General features: G+C 43.4%; 1 protein-coding gene across 1 annotated transcript in view; it reads right to left on the bottom strand.

The window, feature by feature from the left end:
• Nucleotides 1–16,903, bottom strand: part of PRLR (prolactin receptor) — a 171,307-nt gene extending 154,404 nt beyond the window's left edge. The window contains exon 1 of the mRNA XM_082836094.1: nt 16,261–16,903. The gene's annotated coding sequence lies outside the window, so the exon portion shown is untranslated. The remainder of the gene's footprint in view (nt 1–16,260) is intronic.
• Between the last annotated feature and the right edge of the window lie 270 nt (nt 16,904–17,173).

The following is a 17,173-nucleotide window of genomic DNA, read 5'->3' as shown; positions in this document are numbered from 1 at the left end:
ATAAAATGGCCTGCGTTTTGTTTGTCTGTCTCCCTCATTAGGCCATAAGCTCTGAGGAGGCAAAGTCATCTCTGTCTTGTTTTCTGTTTTATCCCTAGTATCTTGCTTAGTGCCTAAACACGTAACACTCTATAAGTACCTGTTGAATGAACAGCTAAAAAGTAATCACAGAGGAAACATGTGATAGACTTCAAGCCACAAAAATTTACAAATTTGGTTGTCAAAAATATTTTCAACAGAATTAAAAGACAATCACCAAATCAGGGAAAATAGAACAAATAGTGTAGAAAACAGATTGATATCCTCCAAATATTGAGAGTTCATTTTTAAAAATTAAGAAATTTTAAGAAAACAAAACAACCCAATCCAAAAATGGGCAGAAGACCTAAATAGATGTTTCTCCAAAGAAGACATACAGATGGCCAAGAAGCACATGAAGAGCTGCTCAACATCACTAATTATTAGAGAAATGCAAATCAAAACTACAATGAGGTATCACCTCACACCAGTTAGAATGGGCATCATCAGAAAATCTACAAACAACAAATGCTGGAGAGGGTGTGGAAAAAAGGGAACCCTCTTGCACTATTGGTGGGAATGTAAATTGATACAGCCACTATGGAGAACAGTACGGAGGTCCTTAAAAAACTAAAAATAGAATTACCATATGATCCAGCAATCCCACTACTGGGCATGTACCCAGAGAAAACCATACTTCAAAAAGACACATGCACCTCAATGTTCATTGCAGCACTATTTACAATAGCCAGGTCATGGAAGCAACCTAAATGCCCATCGACAGACGAATGGATAAAGAAGATGTGGTACATATACACAATGGAATATTACTCAGCCATAAAAAGGAACGAAATTGGGTCATTTGTAGAGATGTGGATGCATCTAGAGACTGTCATACAGAGTGAAGTAAGTCACAAAGAGAAAAACAAATATCGTATATTAACGCATGTTTGTGGAACCTAGAAAAATGGTACAGATGAACCGGTTTGCAGGGCAGAATTGAGACACAGATGTAGAGAACAAACGTATGGACACCAAGGGGGCAAAGCCACGTGGGGTGGTGGTATGATGAATTGGGCGATTGGGACTGACATGTATACACTGATGTGTATAAAATTGATGACTAATAAGAATCTGCTGTATAAAAAAATAAATAAAATAAGATACAAAAATTAAAAAAAAAAAAGAAATCACGTTAGAAAAAGAAAAAAGGGAAGAAAAAAAGAAGGTCCCAATCACTGGCCACTTCGTAAAGTAGGCCTTCATGAATTACCATTGTGGGGAGAAATTGTTTTACACTTGAACATGTATTCATCAAGTTCTCACATACACAGTCTCCTGATTACTTTGGTGAGAATCCATAAGCATTGCTTATGCTCCCGTTGAAGATTTCCCTAAGCCACAGCAACTTCTGTTTTAAAAGGAATCCACAACCTTTAAATTATTACATTTTGATCATGGCTTAGATTTCAAAGTATTCCCCGTGTACATTACTGATGTTCACCTTAACAACCTAACACAGGACATTTGGAGCCCATGTTATTGCAGTTCCTAAACCTATTTTAGTCTCTTACAGATTTTCGCTACTGGATTCTTACTACACATTTGTTCTCAAATGAAATTATGTCACTAATCACAATTATGTTTAACAAATCAGAAATAAATGGAAAGAACCCAAATTAAATAGCGAATAATAATAAGCATCTAAACCTGACAGTTCCTTCTGGTGCACACACTGCAATCCAAGTCTGAAGCCCCCTCCACGTGGCCAAAAGAAGCCAAGCACTTTGCTTTCATTAATTGTTTGGCCTTCCAAGTGGGTCAGTGAGTCACAAACCCCATATCATTTCATTGCTCAGAAATGGAAACAGGCCGGCTTTATTAGGTTGGTTTTCAATCCTCGGTGCCTAGGGTCCAGTTCTTGCAGAGCCCAGTCTCTGGCCATTCAGGGCTTTGTCCAGTCTGAGGCCAGTCTGACAGGCTCTCTAGCATCAGCGGGGAGCGTGCTTTCCCCAGCAATGTGAGTTTTTGCGGCACATTAACTGCCTTCCCTCTTATGCTTGCCAGTGGTGCTGATATATTTCTGAGCTTTTCCATTTTCCTTGGCTTTACTAGAGGAAGAACAGGTACTTCTGCCTTCCCCTCATTTCTCAGAATTGCACACTGCCCAGCGGGCTCTGATTTGCCTGTGGCATCAAAGGTAAGGCAAATGGAGAAGGTATATTCAGCTGATCGCCGAGCTTCATCTCTCTTGAGTCTTCCTGAATACTTATCAGATCTGGGTACCAAAGGCTCATAACCCAGCTCCCCGGTTAAGGATTTGGGAAGAACAATGGCCTTGAAAGTGTGCCATTTGTGGTTGGGTCTACAAAGCACCAAGTCAACAAACTATCTGTTATCATTCCAGAGCCTTCCCTCCATGTGTGACGCACTGTTCAAACCATCCACATACGTGGGGTCACGGGAGAAAGGAACGAGCTTGTTCTGAGGACGAACTATAGACTATAGGTCATCCATTACCTTAGTCTATCCTCAAAATAATCCTGGAATAGGGCATTATCTTCATTATCTTATTTTTACAAATAAGGAGACTAACACTCAAAAGAAGTTAAGCAAACTTTCCATGAGTCACATACCTGCTCTGAGGCACAGCCTCAAAGCAGATTCAGCAGAAAGAAGGAATATGCTGCTTCTGTATCCAGAGAAGGTAACTTCTTTTATAAGGGTTGCCAACCGGAAGTGCCATGGTGGTCTGCTGGTGCAAGAAGGAAGGGAAACGGTTGAACTGAGTGGCCCATACAAGGATTTCTGAGGACCTCACAAGCTTACTAATGCATGCTAAGCTCACACTCAACACTTACTCCGTGCCCTTGGAATTTTGCCTCGCTGACTGTACATTTGTTGGTCTCCCAGTAAGCAATGAATTCTCTGATGAAAGTGATACTCCCATGAATCGGGTGCTTCCTTTGTGCCAAGTGTTTTTACATACTTCATCTTGTCTTATTTTCCCAGCAACCCTGGAATGTAAGTTTTAGTGTCCTCACTGTACAGATGAGAAAGTAAGGCACAGGGAGGCAACTAACTTGCTCCACAGCCTTGTCCCTGAAAGGGTAGAGCTGACATTTGTGCTGAGTCTATCTGATTCTAGTGAAAGTTCTCATTGGCAAGACACACACGAGACTCTTACTCAGAGGGCAAGTTCCAAGTTCTTACAAGATCTTAATTCACTGATGTTTAGAAATAAGAGTAAGGGCTGGGCTTCCCTGGTGGTGCAGTGGTTGAGAGTCTGCCTGCCAATGCAGGGGACACGGGTTCGTGCCCCGGTCCGGGAAGATCCCACATGCCGCGGAGCGGCTGGGCCCGTGAGCCATGGCCGCTGAGCCTGCGCATCCAGAGCCTGTGCTTTGCAACGGGAGAGGCCACAACAGTGAGAGGCCCGCGTACCGCAACAACAACAAAAAAAGAGTAAGGGCTTACCTTTGGCACCGAGGGCTTACTTTTAACTCAGATGGATAACAACAAGGCTTCCATACTTGTAATATTACACGTCAGCCGCAGAGGAAGCTACTGCCACATGTGATTGGAGGTCTTCACCTGCCCCAAATATGTTTCTCCCACCTAGCGGCTAGTAGTTCCCACTAGTACAGATATTAGGTTGAACCATTGCTATTAAACTGCAGATGCTGGGAGTGTTCACTTCTTGAACTATGGGGGCCTGAATGGCTGACCAAGTTCTTTAATACATTCTTAGGAACATTCCGTTCAGAGAAGGACGGTGTCTGACAGAGGAAAGCAGACAATAGAGTGTGAGTGGGGACACAAAAATTGGGGGGCTTATATGGGGGCATCTTAGTGTGGTAGGTGGAGACAAAGGGAATTCTTTTTGGAACAAAGTAAGATGATAGTTCAGGAGAGATGAAATAAGGAAGTGAACGCATTTCTTAGGCCTTCCATGCTCTCCTGTGTGATCCACTAGAGGAGACATGCATATAATGGTCATTAGTGAGTGATGACCATGGACAAGCTGTGCCCTAGGTCAACACAAAAGATGGCACTGAGGCTCGGGGAATGCCGGGAGGAGCTTATACCACCAGCCTTCTGAAAGTGGGCATGTGTGGCAGCTTTGGGAGCTAAGGGAACCCCAACATCCCTAAGTCCCTGCAGAAGTCTGAGCCCAAGAAGGCTGAGACCCCAGGACTCTTATCCTGATACTTAATGACTCCATCTGGATTATTTGTAAACTCACCACAGAAAATACATGTCCACCAATACCCAGGGTGGGCATCTCATGTAATTGCATCTTCTCTTCTGTACTTGACAGGTGAACCCTCCTCTGAAAATACTGCTGTGCATCCTCTAATAATACACTTGAGCTGAGATAGGAAGTTCCAGGTTCAATAAGGAATCAGTGCTGGTAGGACTGGGAGGTCCATAATAGAATGTAGGTTCTGGCTTCCCAGAGCACAGCATCTCATGTGAAATAACAAAAAAAGTACACCTAGCCTATATTTATATACACAGTGTATTTTTGCAAAGGTATAGGATATTTTTATAATAATATGAGTGATTGCCTTTGGGGGCACTGGGTAGCCATGGGACACGAGAGGGAAGGCCTATTTTTTATTGAATATTCTTTCTTACCTTGAATTTTAAACCTTATACAAAAATAAATAAAAAATTTAAAAGTCACAGATATGAACAATGTTACGGTTTCAGCGATGTCCTTTGAAAAGTAAAATCAGAAAAGTTTCCTAAAAGAAAAAGAAAACTCTTCTGGTCAAACTCCAAATGAAGCAATGGCGTCACCCCTATGATCACATAGCTTCCATGACGTTTTTCTGATCTTTGAATGACTTGGTTTTAAGACGTATCTACATTTGATACACATTCACTCTCACTTTCTGCTGAGTATTTAATCAAAACCATCCAATAAAGGAGGAATTTACCTTACAGATTTGAAGATAAAATTAAAAAAGAATTATGCTGTTTGCAGAATTCTGGGCTATTTGGAGGATATTCAAAGGCCTGAAATGGCTTTCAAGCTTTCTGTAATTAATTGATGTTCCACTGAAATCTTGCTAACTTCAGTAAGATGATAGCCTAATGCAAATGCAACTATATTTCTTTGACTCCTTTGTAGTTTTGAATTTGGAAGTTAATATAACCATAGGAAATATCTGTCATGTATATCATTTTAAAATAACACGTTTATTGAAAGTCAAACAGTTGAATGAGCAGATTGATGATTTGATTAGGTAAATTCAACAATTCCCATGATTGCACATCAATCTGAATAGAAAGCTACCCTATGGCAACTGGGGCAAAAAAAATTGCCTTCTATTTAATTAAAATACATAACAAGCTAAAACTTCTAGAAGAGGAATTTTGCCACAATTACTGCCTTTATAGTCATTGCTGGAGAATTCATTAGTGGAGTTAAAGAAACTTTAATGAGCTTCTTTGTAAAAACCTCCATTCTGTTAAATTCATTGTCATTACCACCATTAGGAAGAGGGGAAGGTCTGTTACCTTCACGCTGATTATTGGAAAACCAAGTCACTTGAGAGAAGACTTTCTTGGAGCCGATATTCAGTAGAAGGTACAGAAGACAGCATGACCTCCTATGTTCACCAGACTTACTGAACTTCTAATAATACAACTCTAGGGAGACTCTTCAATATTTTTAAAGCAAAACTGTGATGACAACTGAATTAATGACTCCTTTTCGGTTAGTTTCTGAAGGCCAGCCTCAGATGACCTGGAGAGCTCCTAGAATTTGCTGCAGGGCTTACTGAGTAACTTTGGTATTTTCCATCCTTTGAGAGGGGACGGGTAGGTGGGTACAACTACAGGAACTATGCATAGTGGGCAGAAGAGGGGGTGTGGAGAAGAGGGAGCATTTCCTCAAGTGTCCTCTAGTGTCAGCACCTTTGTCCAGCCAGCTCCCTTGGTGGGCATTTATCCTTCCACCTTGGCAGATGGCAGGCGGTTCAGATGCGAGGCCCTCCTGGAGGCGGCTGGATCATCCAGACTCTGAATTATGCTATTTCCCCAGCAGTCCCACTCCTGGAAGCCCTGCTCAGTTGAAGTGCCTCCTAGTGGTACCTTTAGGTTTTTGCAAGAGAAACAAGTTTAATTCCGAAGTCGCAGCTTCAGTGATATAGGAAAGACTGAAAAGGAGATCCATGGAAAGTGGTACAGCCAAGCTCTGCAACCAGACTCTTTTCAAAACCTGGCTTTGCGACTTACCAACTGTGTGATTTTGGGTGAATGACTTAAACTATTTTTTTGCCTCAGTTTCTTCTTTTATAAAATGATAATAATAAGGACACTAACTAAAGGATGGGTAGGAGGAATAAAGGAGTTAAAACGTGAAATTCTTAAAACAATGCCTTGATATATATAGTAAGCGTTCATTAAATGCTTGCTATTATGATGTTAGAGTTTATATGGAGAAACTGACCAACTGCAAAAGGCCATGTGTAAATGTCCAACAGCACGAAGGGCTCAGTTAATATAGCCCAAGAGTCAAAATACTCGGAAAAGAGATAAACTAGCAATGTGAATGTGACATTTCCAGCACTTACAAAAAGCACACTAATCAGAAACATCAAAACCCATCAGAACAGTCTTAACGAGACAGGATGAAATTTTTCTGGTTAGGAGGTAAAAAAACAACAAACAGGAATTTCTCCTTGGACAGGAATTTGGTTTTTTCCCTGCTTAAATAGGTTAAGGCCAAAATCCCCCATGTTTTCAAATAACACTAAATGTTTTTCCATGTTGGTTCAAAACCAGTGGCCCAAGTCGAGACAGGGCAGGGGCAATGATCTCAGACGGGACTAGGTCTGGTATCACTTTCACTGGCCTTATCCATCTGAAAGCCATGCTGGCCCTACCCCCACATCCTGAATCCAACACTCTTCTACCGACTGCTACCCCTTAACTGCCCCAGCATCACCTCTTGCCGGACTTCCTGACCAGCCTCCCAAGCTCTCCCTCTGCTTCCAGTCTACAATGCACTCTACACATAGGAGCCTGAGAGACCTCTAAAATGCAGTGTAAGACACATTACTCCCCTACTTAAAAGCTCCCAGTGATTTCCTTAAAGCACTTAATCCTAATTCCATGCATAACCTCGGGCCCTCAGGGCTGTCTTCCTGTCTGACTCTATCCCTTCCTCCCTAAGTGTCCAGCCACACCGGTCTCCTTTCTGTTTCCTGAACACACCAAACCTTTCCCAACCTCAGGGCTTTTGCTCTTGCTGTTCCCTCTGCCTGGTTCTTTCTCCTGATCTTTGTGTGGCTTTCTCTTCAACGCTGATGCACTAGCTCAAATGCCACCTCTTCAGAGAGGGCAACTCCTGTAAACCTATTGAAGGCAGCCCTCACTGGTCTGATCCCTTTACCTCACTGCACTTTTCTTCATAGCACTAAGTGATTTTAGTTTATTTATCTGTTTCTTAGTATGGATATCTGTTTCCTCTCACTGCAATGTAAACTTCAGATGAACAAGAACATCATCACTTTATCCTGTAACGGTCCCGGGCACAGAGCAGACCCTCTATAAATATTAGTTGAGCGAATAACAATTGCCGTTGCCCATGATGCTTGGCTAAGAGCAGACCTTTGCCTATCCTTCCCTCTGCAACCTCCTTAACACCTTCTCATCTCCTAATCCTGCAATCTCAGCACTCCAGAGAAGTGGAGTGGTCCATCCTCCCCCCTCCCCCCAAATCTAGCACAAGAACTTGGTTACTTTTTGGTATTCATACGATCTTCTGAGAAGGGTTGGCGTCTTAGACTTAACCGGACCCTGGATAATTATTCTCAGATTGATTCTAGAATCACCTTCCATAACCTAAGTTCTTCTCTATTTAGTATGACTTGTAACTGGCTCTTTCCAAACCCAGATTCATGACTCCTTTAGCCCGGTCTGATGCTGGTGGCCTCTGCAGCACAAATGATTTCCTGAGACCGAGAGAGTTTTACACAACCTAGTTAGTTCTTGGCCAATTCACCTAATAAAGTCTACCCAATAACAGAGAATACTGCTGTAATTATATTTTTAATAAGGGTGTGAACGGGAATGAAGTCATTTGCCTTTAAAATGGCTGAGACAGAAAGCAAGCGTTAGGTGACTAAATACCAACATGGCAACTGGGAAATCTAACACATGGACGGCAGGGAGGTTTAACCTTTATCTTCCAAGCTTCTGGCAACTTGATTTCCAAACTGCACATAGAGAAATTTTAGTCATGAGGCCATGCAGGGCCACTCTGAATATGGAGTTAGTTTATATAGGTAGAAACCTCAATTTTATGCTAGAAATCCTGCTTCCAAAGAGTAGACTGATGAAGTTGCTACCCAATGAAAATACGGTTTGAAGGCTTCTCTGGGGTCCATGACACTTAAAACAAGGCAGAAGAAGAAACAGAAATAAGTCATGAAGATTTGGACCTTAGCTGAGAAGTAAGGTCAGCTTTTAGCGGAGATCACCTGGAGAACTGTAGATAAATACGATACCCAGGCTCCATGCTCAGAATCTTGATTTAATGGGTTTAGGGATGGGGCCCGGGCAGCCTTACTTTTTAAAGCTCCTAAGGTGATTCTCGTGTGCAGTCAGTGTCAAGGACCACTGTTTTACAGGCTTGCTTTTTGCTATAGCTAAAGAGATTGGAAATTGTTTTTAAATCAGTAATGGATTTCAAGACAGAGAAAGAGAAAAGAAAATAACCATTTTGGAATGGCACAAAACTGCCCTATCCTCATGTCCTAAGGAGGATGCAATGCTAAGACTAGCTCTGTCCCATCACCCTTCATAAAGACCTCCCAGCCTCACCATTGGCAATAAACCCAGAAGTTAAGACATACATGGAATTCTTTAAAAAGGCAGCTTGTAAAAATTGCTGGGCTTTCTTCTCTTTTTTTAGGTGTGTAACAAAACCCATCATCCTTTCAGTGAACCGAAGCTTCAGAGAAGAGAAATCAGAACAGCCTGAAAGCTCTGGGACTACAGAGACTTCACTTCCCACAGGTAAGAGTGGGTAAGATTGACCACGCTTTCACTTGAATTCCAAGATGATAGGGCTGCGGCTCCTGGGACCACTGCAGCTACCTGCGGGCCGCTGACACTTATAATCACAGTGTTGCCAGCTGGGGCAGACTAGTCATCCTTCACCTACTGATCTGTAACATTCATTCATTGAAGAAATAACATGGCTAAGTACACAGTTTTCTAACAGCAGCAGGAGATGGGGCACACACGCCTTAAGATACGGGGAATTCAGTGGCTGAGAATCCTCATTTCATTCTGTTGCCAGCAAGCCTCAAGGCCCAAGGCAAGTAATTAAACTCCATTTCCCAATTTGTAAAGTTGGAAAGGTGAGGCAAGGTTACAGACTGTTAAAAAATAGCTACTGTGGGCGCTAATGGGCATGATAACGAAGCCCTTTGCAATGACTACACAAAGCCTGGTGGATACAAAGAGCTATGAGATACCCATCGCCTCACACGTAGCCAGGGTTGACTAAAGGGCACCCCTAAAGCACACAGCGTACAGGAGTGGGCAGCTGGCTACACCATTCAGCCACGACATCCAAGTCGACAGAATCACTACAAACAATTGTCTGTGAATTAAAAAGACTGCATTCGTGTATATAAAACTCCTACAAAATAAAGACCATACATCTTAATTGTCCATTTCATTCCCTTGAAAATATTACCCTTTTAATTTTATTGTCCATGATGACAAGACAAAGACTTTGTGTTTTTGCTAGATCACTTTCAACTCTGGCTTCACGTTAGAATACTCTGGGGAATTACAAACAACAATAACACTGGCACCCAGGCCCCATTCTTAAATGAAAAGTCTGGAATGGGCTGGGAACCTCAATAACTTTTAAAAGCTTCCCTGGTGATTCCAACTGTCCTTTTTCACATCACTAAACACTCCAGGCACATTTTCATCGCCAGGCCAGGTGTGCTCATCTCCTTACTTGGAGTGCCTTCCTCCCACCCTCCCCTACCCCCAGTGTCCATTGGTCTACAGCCCAGCCTTACACCCTTCAATGTCCATCTCTTACCTTGTTTTTCTCAATGTACTTTAGGGCTTGGGGGCACAATGCCCTCTGGAATCTCTGAACTCTAACTGTCCGTTTCTAAGTGTCCAGGTAACACTTAGAAAATTTCATCTTACATTGCTCCTGGTACTTCATGTTTATGCCCATGTTCCCAGCGAGATAACATGCTCCCCCAGTGCAAGGACCTTGTTTTAAAATTTTTAAATTTTCCCCATGGAGCCTGGCACAGACCACTTGGCTTAGAAGATGCCAAAAAATACATATTACTGTTGAGGTAGATACACTAAAATTCGCTCCTGTCAGCTTCTTACTGCTATTTCCCCCCAAGATTTAGATTTCGAGTAGAAACAAATGCCATTCGTATATCTCAAAGAGCATCTTGTACAGGCATACCTCATTTTATTGGTCTTCGCTTTATTGCACTTTGCAGATATTTTGGGTTTCTTTTTTCTTTTTTTACAAATTGCGTTGTCAGATGGTGGTTAGCATGTTTTAGTGATAAAGTCTTTTTTAATTAAAATATGTACAGTGCTTTTTAGACATAATGCTACTGCACACTTAATAAACTACAGTAGAGCGTAAACGTAACTTTTATATGGACTAGGAAACCAAAAAATTTGTGACTCATTTTGTTGCAATATTTGCTTTATTGCAGTGGTCTGGAACCAAACCAGCAATATCTCCTAGGTCTGCCTGTATACCCTGTAGAAAGCTGCAGAAAGGAAGTTCTTCCCTGTAGCAAATGTCTACAGTCCACAGCCAATCATTTTATTGTACATTTCTCCATTAGCATCTTCTGTGGCATTATCTCATCAACTCTGACCTTTCTACAAGATTGTTGGGGGAATGAGGGTGAGGGTAACATACAAACCAGTAGACAAAAGTCGAATCCAGGCCTCTGACACCCCAGGCCAGAGGCTTCCCCTAACAACCCCAGAATCTGCATGTTCTTCCCTTTGGAATACATCAAACCAATCATATCTTCACTGCATTGACATATTCAAGGCCACCTTAGCTAGTGGACAAGAGGAGAAGTCAAAATGGCCTTCTGTGATGTCCTTGGAACAGTCCTTCTGGAAACTTGGACTGCATCTTGTTCAAGCTGTTTTAAGCGAAAGCACAGAGAGGGGGAAACATTTATCACCACAATGAGATAATTCATTTAATGATCTTCGCACACGGACATGAAACCCTGGCTGTCTGCCGGGCTGATTTTACGAAGTCTCGGAATGACAAAAACATTGTCCTAGGAAATGATTTTATGGTAAAAGTATATCCAGGTTTAAAATGACCCTTTGGTCATAGAATGCTTGAAAGCTTCAGATTTGCCTGGGTAAGGGAATGGGCCCTGGTGATGAAAGTAACCACTGAGTCTATTTCATCAAATCCCATAGTGGCATGGTGTAGTGGGCTTTGATCACCCACTCAGCAGAATAATGAGGGTGAGGGAGGACACAGAGGGACCTCTTTTTCTCTTGTCCACTGTTTCACCGAGAAACTGTATTAAGGGATAGACATGCGAAGGAGCCTTAGCCAAGAATAAAGGGAAAGTTATGCTAAGAAGAAGGAGGAAAAATTTCCTGTCCTATCTCTGTCAACTGATTCGTCTATAGCAGTGCCATTTGATGGAAATATAATGCGAGTCACATATGTGATTTAAAATTTTCTACTAACCACATTAAAACAAATTGAAAGGCAAGAGGGAAAATTAATTTTAATAATATATTTCAACTAAACCCCTACAGCTAAAATACTACCATTCTAACATACAGTCAATTTAAAAACTAATGAGATAGACATGTATTTTTTGGTACGGGTTTTACAGCACGTCTCAGCTTGCACGAGTCAGTCACATTTCAAGTGGTCAGTCGCCACATGGGGCTAGTGCTACCGTACTACGCAGTGCAGGTTTAGACATGCTGACTGGAAACTGGGACATCAAATAGAAATTACTGGCAGCATTTAGCTACCTAATAGACTTGATATTTTCTTTCTGCTAGCTCTTTTGCTATCCCCTAGAAGAGATGATCTCAAAGGCCACATGCTGTGTTAGCAAAAAGTTTGGGGCTTTGCTGCAAAACAGACTGTGGGATTCAAATACCAGCTTTATAGCCTTGGACTAGCTGCTTACCCTCAATAAGTCTCAGTTTCTTCAACTATTAAATCAAGACAGAGTAGCTAACTCACCAGAATGCTGAGAAGATTAAATAAACTAGGCAGAAATTACACAGAACAGCCTAGAATAGCATAATAGGGAGTCAAACAGTGATTTCTCCTTTATAAAACTCGACTTGATTTCTAAGGGGCTATTGCATTGTATTTGAGGCTCTACTGTTTCATTTATTCACTTCCAGAACTCTCCCTCAAGGTTTCTTCTGCTAAGGCAGCCTTTCCCCAGATTTTCATGGGGCTGGCTTCCTCTTACTCTGCAGGTTTAAGTTTAAGGGTGACTTTCTTATGGAAACCTTCTCTGGCTGCCCTATTTAAAGTTGCCCCCAAGCCCTGTTACTCTCTGAGCCCCCAGCCTCTCTTTACTTTCTTTATGGCATTTATCAATATCTGAAATTATCTGATTTATATATTTGTTCACCTGTCTCTTATACATCTCTCTAGCATAGCCGCTTTACAAGAGCTAGGGACTTGTCTGTCTTATTCAGAGTTCAGCAAGTATTTGTGGAATAAATGAATGAATGAAAGAATGCTCGACACACGGAGGCAAATATAAATAAACAGTGTCCTGATTCTAAAGGTAATGGAGAATGAAAATTCCAGAGCTCTTTTTTTTTTTTTTTTTCAGAGCTCTTTCTGACCTAAACGAATTACTCAGGAAGTCAGTGGCCGAGAGCCAGCCTCCCCTGCTGGGGGTGAGTGTTGTCTTTCTTGAGTCTAACAGCTGGGCTGGGGAAGGGGCAGGAAAATTATTCTCCACAGGTGATTTTATCGCTACCTGTTGATGTGTATCACATGCAAAGTGTATGTTCACGCCACTTAAGTCACCCAAAGGATTTGGTTATTCCTGCCCTTCGAAAGAAGAACTAGGTTGGGACCCAGTTAGCATGATGAAACTTTCTGACTGCAGGGAGTCTGGAACAAGAGTGGGTGTCAAAGTCAGACAGACCTGGGCTTGTATCCTGATTCTGCCTTTTACCAGCTATGCAGACTGGGCAAGTCATGTAAATTTCTCTAACCCTCAGTTTCCATATCTGTAAAGCTTTAAGTGCTAATCCAGACCCTGCGATGTTACTGTGAGAATTAATTGAAGAAATGTAGGAAAGTGCTTAGTACACCTTGAAGACTCAGTGAATAGTAGGTATCAATACTGTCATCTTTGCATTCAAGAATGCTTTGCCGGAATATACTGATAGATCTTTGGAATGGCTACTTAGAAGGAATACATTTTCCTTTTAAGATCCTGATAGTTCTTTCCCCCATTTCTACGTCATTCAATTCTTGCAACTGAGGGGCCAGAACCACAGAGAGAGACGGAGGGTATTAGTTGAGTTGATTAAATCTGTGCCGAGCTGAGAAAGATGGGAATGGAGACATTTCTCTTTACAGAGACAGTGTGTGGCATATCTGGAGACGGATGCAGCCATCAGACTTCTCCAGTTCCCATACCGAGATGCTTGTAGCCACAGGCACAGATCTAGCTGTTTTGTATTCAAGATTATGGGCCAAAAGAGAATTCAGAGAAAGGGTCAAGAATCCACTCCAGTCTGGACACATTTCACTTGCTGGCAGCACAGAACGCTCTGCTTGACAAAGGTGAAGCAGTAAACCCAACATTGTATTCTGAACCCACCATTCATCTTTTAGAATAACTTGACCAGGACTGATTTTACTCATTCTTCTGCTGACATAAGCCCTATAGGAGACAATAAACTGTTCTAAAAAAGCAGGAGTCTATTTACCACTAACTTATAACCTCACATTAATATCAATACTAGCAGTCTCTTATTGACTATAGACTAGGCATTTCCAGTTTTTATTTTTCATTTTCCTAACAACTGTGCAAGAAAGCAGTATTGCTCCCCATTTCACCAATAGGAAAAGTGAGACTCAGAGAAGTTCAGTGACTTGCCTGAACTGTGAGAGCCAAGATTTGAAGCCCGGTTTGTTGGGCTCCAAAGCTCCCTGTGTCCTCTGCTACACCTTGCTGGCATTGCCAATGGAAGACCCAGGTCCCACGAGGCATGAGTCCCTAGTACCTTAAAGGAAAAGTGCAGAGGTCCTAAAGAAGACCATTACTATTCCTACTATGCATCGGGGAGCAAATAGCACTTCGTTTCAAAACCAAGCCTTGGTCTCACTGTCTGACATCCAGCTAGGGGACAAGAAGAGCTCTTTTTTGAGACAGTGACCCTCTGTAGGTGTTCTCCAGTGCTGTTTGCAGGAGTGAAAACTCCAGGGCTCAGGATTATGACCTTAGGAAAGTCATTACAAGAGTTTGTAAGGAGGATTCCCCACAAGGCAGAGACTGGGGAGGCCCTTGGGAAATAGCGTCCCGGGAGCTCACTCAGGAAAGGAAGGCTCTCCCTTCAGCAGCACGGCTGACTCCAGACCCCCAGGGAAGCCTGCCAGATTACTCCCACAGCCAGCCCAGCTGCCTGCAGAGGTTTGGCTGGAAGGTTGATGCAGGCCCTTGAAAGGAAGGCAAGGGATGTTCACTTGGGGTTCAGGCAGGGTCTTCAGGGGATGTCCAAAAACCCCCAGGGATTGCTTTCAAAACTTTATGTACATTGCATAAGAATATTCCCCCTCCCCACCCCCTGCTCCTTTGGGAGAGGACTCATATCTAATTCTCAAAAGGACTTATGATCCCCAATTTTTAAGAACCACTGAAATTTAAAATTTCATCAGCTTCTTTCTTACACTATTCCGCAGCACTTTTGCCCCACTAATTTTACATATATTCATATATAAGTAGTGATATATATATATATATATATATATATAGTAGGTGTGTATGTATACACACATATGCACATATTTAGGGCAATATATATACTGCATTAAATGTTGCACACACATATGCACACATACAATGTTAGTGGTATATATATATATATATATATATATATATATATATATATATATTGCCCTAAATGTTGCAAGGAAAACTGAGGCCCAGAGACCATAAGTGTCTTGCCCAAGTTTGCACAGCCAGAGGCAGAGGTGGGATTAGCAACACTCCCCCGACCAAGAAGCATGAAACTCGGGTGGGAAATCTTTGCCAACCAAGTTGATGAATGAAAACAAACGAATCCCTCCAGATTAATAATACTGTTTTGCAACCATTTTCAAGGTCAGTCATCGAAAATCCTAAATTGCTTGTTATTAGGGCAACGTGGCTGCTTGCCCAGGACACAGGTAGAGGCCACTAAAAGGATTTTCTCCCACTCAAAGAGCTGGAACTCCAGCCCTCGCTGCGGCAGCGCTCTGGCTCCCCAGTTACCTGAGTTTGCCTGACTTCCCCTCCTCTCCGGTCTCCTCTCCTCTCTGGTCCTCTTCCCTCCAGCGGCTCCCGCAGCTGCCTCTGCAGCTGGAATTCCTTTGCTGAGGTCGGGCCGCCTCCCTTCGGCTGGGCTCCGGATGACAGCCAGGAGGCTGCTTACCTGCCACTACTCCCACTGCCTTCTTTTGGTGGGGAGGGAGCCACGCCTTTCGGGTGAGCACGGGTACCGCTCAACTTTGCACGCCGGATACCCGGGACGTGGCGCGTGCTGGTGCTGCTGGTAGAATCCTCAAGCCCGCCGTCAGCGCATCACCTGTCTGAACCCCTTCCCCCTCCCCGCTAGTTTTTTTGTTTTCAATTTGATGTAAATAATGTACCTTCTGAGAATCCCACAGTCACGCCGAAACTCATTCTTAAGGGTGCTTCTGAAGATGCCTTTATAAAGACTAATGCGTGCAGTTGTAAAAGCGGCAGGGGTGGGGGGCGGATAGAGTATTTTTAGCTCCTCTGAGAGGGGACCTCCCTGCTGTCAGAGCCCCGGTTCTCTGCCAGGCTGCCGCCGGGCGGTTCCGCCGGGTTTCTGGCGTTTTCCGGAGCAGCCCGCGCTCGCCTCCCCGCACGCGGCCTCGAATCCGCGGCCCCGGCGCCGCCCGCGCCATCCCCCGTCACCCCTGGGCTCCCGGTTCAGCCCACGATGGGTACTCACTTTTGCCGGGGAGCAAAGTCTGCCATCTCAGTCCGTGAGCACTTCCTGTAAAAGGACGTGGAGATCCATCGTGTGTAAAGCTGTTTCAGGAACAGCCGGTAAAATCCAGAAAGAGGGAGAGGAGCGAGTTAGACCCACATGGAAGGGGGCGGGCGGGCGGGAAGCCCAGCCCAACCGGGGGGTGTCCCGGGATCTCAGCCTTGGCTCCCCCAGCCCGGAGGCTCTGGGAGAAGCAGCCCAACAAGTGCACTTGTTCACTCTTTCTTCATTAGAGGAGGAGTCAGGGTTGCAACATTTCTTCTGTTCCTTGCTGGAGGCGAAACAGTGATTTTCTTCAGCCTGCAAAACGTCCAGAGCCAGCCAGCTTTGCCAGGTGAGGAAGGAAGCTGGGGAAGCCGAAATGCAGCAAAGACGTGGAGAAGAAAGAACGGATTCTCTCCAGATGGGTTTTGCACGAGCAAGACCACACGTCTTCCACTGAGACTGCAACAGAAAAATAGACGGACAAAACAATAATAAAAATATCTTCATGAATGGCATGACCTCAAAGATGGTATTTCTCCTGGCAGCCAAGATGTGGGGTGGCTTCTTGTCAAATTTCTTTCCTTATTTCTGAACAACACTGAACGGCAGCTTGACAGCATTGGAGGGGGCTCCAGAGATTTGAATCTCACCTTCCCTGAGAAGAAGGGGTCAGGGTGAAAGGGGCAAAAGAAAACAGTCAGTGACCCGAGAAGGGGAGAGAGCAGGTTTTGCTTTCTTTTTTGATAGCCCAAAGCCCAAACTTCCGGGGCGCGCGGTGTTTATTCTCCGCCACATGAGTATAACACAGAAACACTGGTGGTGCTGAAATAATCCACACTTTTGTTGTTTTCCACAAATATAAAATGTATCTTTTCTAATATCTTTTCTG

Source organism: Leucopleurus acutus, assembly GCF_964270905.1.
Source record: "Leucopleurus acutus genome assembly, chromosome: 3".
NCBI classification, from domain to species: Eukaryota; Metazoa; Chordata; class Mammalia; order Artiodactyla; family Delphinidae; genus Leucopleurus; species Leucopleurus acutus.
Note: the sequence above shows the minus strand (reverse complement) of the source record. Positions and strands in the feature narration are given on the sequence as shown.